At 40.4% G+C, this 4,488-nt stretch overlaps 1 pseudogene; it reads left to right on the forward strand.

Annotated features, from left to right (window-relative positions):
• LOC111535627 lies at nucleotides 1-1,036 on the forward strand (annotated as a pseudogene).
• Nucleotides 1,037-4,488: the final 3,452 nt, after the last annotated feature.

Here is a 4,488-nt window from a genome sequence, read left to right on the forward strand (position 1 = left end):
GCCTTACCATGTTCATTTCAGGATTATTCAAAATAGCCGAGTCAGCCACAGTCCCATCCTGCTCCGCACCGGTCAACGAGAGCAAGCCCAGTGACTCACCTCCGCCGTGCTAGCTCCTCAATAGCTCTCCCCCTCACACACGCACACATCCGGCTAGAGATGGCGGCGACGGCGGCGGTGGCGGCAAGGGACTCGGACTCCTGGGACGTGGACATGTTCTCTGTGGAAGACCCAGTGCGGAAAGTGGGGGGCAGTGGCACTACCGTCAGGGACCGCTGGGAAGGCGAGGACGAGGACGAGGACGTCAAGGATAACTGGGATGACAATGATGATGAAAAAAAAAGAGGAAGCAGAAGTAAAACCAGAGGTAAAAATTTCAGTAAAGAAAAAAATAGCAGAGAAGATAAAAGAGAACGGCAACAGAAAAAAAGGCAAGAAGAAATTAAAAATGGGTTAGAAGAACCTGAAGAACCTAAAGTGCTAACACCAGAAGAACAATTAGCAGATAAACTGCGGCTAAAGAAATTACAGAAAGAGTCAGACCTCGAATTAGCAAAGGAAACTTTTGGTGTTAATAATACAGTTTTTGGAATAGATGCTATGAACCCATCTTCAAGAGATGACTTTACAGAGTTTGGAAAGTTACTAAAAGATAAAATTACATAATATGAAAAATCACTACATTATACCAGGTTTTTGGAAGTCTTAGTTCGAGATGTGTGTATTTCATTGGAAATTGATGACTTGAAAAAGATTACCAATTCACTGACTGTGCTTTGCAGTGAAAAACAGAAGCAAGAAAAGCAAAGCAAAGCCTAAAAGAAGAAGAAAGGTGTGGTTCCTGGAGGGGGATTAAAAGCCACCATGAAAGATGATCTGGCAGATTATGGTGGTTATGATGGAGGATATGTACAAGACTATGAAGACTTCATGTGACATTTTATCTTTTCTTGGTATCATCTTTATGTTGCCCACAATCTCTTGAACATGTAGCACGACTTCCTTTCCTTTCAGTTCTGCCAAATGCTACAATCAGAAGTGCAGTATCTTTTGTGCTGGTTATTTAACCCCTTGACACTTAGTTGCTAATGTGCAAATGAGGGAATTTGGATCTTGCTGCCAAGGGGTTAAAATTGGAACCTAAGTTGCTACTAAATCATAGTTCAAAACAAACCTAATAATGTTGTCATCGTTGCTATCTGATTTCATAGCAGCAGTCACTAAATAAATTGGAAACAAAATGTTGCAACATGACAAAAAAACTGTGTAGTATTTACCAGCACTGTTCAGTAATACAGCCTTAAGCATACCTCCTTGAACTACTTTGTAACTTATCAAGAAAAGCAGTTTGCAGCAAGGGCATGTGGTGTGCATCTAGTATTAAAATTGCTTTGTCTTAAAATTGAACATGAGGATATTAAAAATACATTGTGAAGAAGACTGCTTATCTCAGAGTGAAGATACTGCGTCTGAAAAGCACTAGTTTGATATAAAATGAAAATGACCAAAACCCTCCAACTTTGAAGCTAAAGAAGGTAAATCTCTCCATTATTGCATGTTGTGGAATCTCTTGAGTTCAAAGACTGTCTAGTTATTTATCAGGCTGTTTCTACTGATGAAATGCTTCAGGTTGGGGAGGGAAATTTGTTTTTATTTGCCTGATTTAAGTGTCTGAGAAACAAATCTTTGTTCTCTTAGGCTGTAATGGAACAACTTTACCAGGGTTTTGGCATATCCTTTCCTTTATAAAACATGCTCAGCAAACTGCACCAGTTAACTACAGTTTGGTAAATTGTTATGTTAACAATTATGAAATCTGCAATGTTTTATAAAGCAACTAATTTAATAAAATCACTCTTGTGAGGACTTAAAAAAAAAAAAAAGCCAATATATGGAACCAACCTAAGTGTCCATTGATGAATGAATGATAGGGAAATTGTGATAATTGTGGTATATGTGTATAAATGTGAAAATTATTCAGCATTAAAAATGAAGGAGATCTTGTCATTTGGGACAGCATGTATGCCCTTGGAGGACACTATACTAAGTGAAATAAACCAGACACATAAAGAAAAGCACTGCGTGATCTCATTTATACGTAGAATCTAAAAGCTATAATGTTTCCATGATGGGCAAATAAGTTCTTTCCTGTGACTGCATGCATTTTGATGCAATTTGTGGAGCCGAGTTCGAAAAATAAAAATAAAAAAATAAAGTCGTCAACAGTTTTTCTCTCAGATTTGACTTCAAACATATGAGCAAAAGATTCTACACCAGACAGTTTGGGAGTTAAAATGACTTTGCAAGATTTGTTCCCAAAATCAAAAGGAAGGGAAGAAAGAAAAGGATTGCTATATGTGAAGTTTACAGACCTAACATTGAAGGAGAGGCTGGGAGTTAGGTGGTGCATGTGTGGGGAGAGCAGTGGAGGATCTGATCATAATAGCTGAGGTGTACTAATTGCATCCTGTGTATCCAGCAGTGTATGCATTATTTCGCCTATTTGACCTGCTTGACCTCAGTCAGTCAGTCACAAAAGTACTATAATTTTGCTGCTATCATTATCTGCAATTTATTGAACGGAAAAATCAAGCTTAGAGAATTTAGAACTTGGCACAAGTTTAAAGAACTTGGATGTTGCTGAGATGGAATGGGAATCCAGGGAGTCTGACTTAATTTTTAATGACCATAAGCTCTGATGAATTTCAAGGGTTAAGAGTGAGTTCAATATGCCAATGTTATACCTGCAAACATCAATATTTACATTTTTAACTCATAAAATCACCACTGTAAAGTTATGGGTGTGAGCATATAATTATGCCCCTTTGCAGAGAGGTCTCACAGAGAGTCCCATTGTGAAATAAAGATGCAAGCTCTGGGCAGATGGGAAGTTGAGTAATATGTAGATGATGGATAGGTTGTGATGATGGAAAAAACAGTCTTCCTTGTCTCCTTGATGGTGGACCTCAAACTTTCTGTTCACTGCTGGCATCCTGAGACAGAATTAAAGAGGGATAGATTCAATTTTCTCAACATAAAGTCCATGACTCTGACCTCTATGAGGGTTGTGGTCAGGTGAGGGATGCTAGGGTTGCCCACACAGAAGGCAGATTTCTTTCATCCATAAAGTTTTAGGATATAACACCCAGAAGCAATTGCAGGGGAAGAAAAGTATCTCTTTTGTGAAGGCAATGGTCAGTTTCTTTAAGGTTTTGAAGCAACCTGGTAATAAGAACTTATTGCAAGGATACCAAGGGAAAGGAGGGAGAAGAGAACTCTGCTTACTTCTTAGGTGCAAATCCCTCAAAGTCCCTATCCTTCCAGCCTGGGAGAGACTCTAGGCCTCACAGAGAATCCCAACATTCAAGCAACCCCATTAATATTAATGACAGTCTGAGCCTCCCCCCCAAAAAATGCGCTTTCTCCATTTATCTGATTGGATTCTTTTCCTAACATCCAATGAAGGACTCCTCCTCTGAGTAGAGTGACTAGCACAACCATCTTGGAGGCAGGTGTTCTCCCCTTTGTCCATCCAATTCATAGCTGCCTTTTTGTCCAAAATTTTGGAAGACAAAAGTAAACTTTGGAGAGTGGATTCTCTAGCCTTTCTCTTCTCCTTTTTGGCTCTTATATGTGTGGTCTCTGTTATGGAGAAACAGCCCAATAAGTTGTTTACTTGACTAGATAAAATGCAAGAGGGAACCCCAAATTTCAGGATGAAGACTTCATTGATTGCCAGAGGTGAGTGGCCAAGAGGCCATTTGGGATTTCTATGTCAGTGTTTGGTATTATTAGTGGTCTCTGGACCTTCGACACTTCCATGCTTGCCTAGGGTGTGAGATCTCATAGGGCAAGCAGCAGTCTTCAAACTGTGTTCCTTACATTTATGGGAACTTGGGAATGCACAAAGTCTTTCCAAGATGTTGTGAGACCAGATGGCTTCAGAAACTCCATTTCCAAGTTTTCAGACTTCCATAAGTGCTAGACTCATCTGCTGGAGAATGACTTATGGGTTACACTTTTTTTGCTCTCCTTTTTCATAATCCTCCTCTTCCCACTTTACAAAAGAGAACTCTACTTCTAGCACATCCCTAATGTTATAATGGTGGATAAGACTCAGACTCTAAAATCTACAGGCACCAAAGGAAGAATTTGAATATTTGAATATTGATGTTAGCAAACATCCTTTGATTCAAGGACCCCTGACATAAGCCTACTCCATTCATCTCATTAAGATACTCATTCCCGAGGGGGCGGAGCAAGATGGCTGAATAGGAACAGCTCCAGTCTCCAGCTCCCAGCGCCAGCGACACAGAAGACAGGTGATTTCTGCATTTTCAACTACTGGGTTCATCTCTCTAGGGAGTGCCGGACAATAGGTGCTGGTCAGCTGCCGCAGCCCGACCAGCAAGAGCTGAAGCAAGGCGAGGCATCGCCTCACCTGGGAAGTGCAGGGGGAAGGGAATCCCTTTTCCTAGTTAGGGGAAC

This window comes from Piliocolobus tephrosceles, chromosome 12, assembly GCF_002776525.5.
Source record: "Piliocolobus tephrosceles isolate RC106 chromosome 12, ASM277652v3, whole genome shotgun sequence".
Taxonomy (NCBI): Eukaryota; Metazoa; Chordata; class Mammalia; order Primates; family Cercopithecidae; genus Piliocolobus; species Piliocolobus tephrosceles.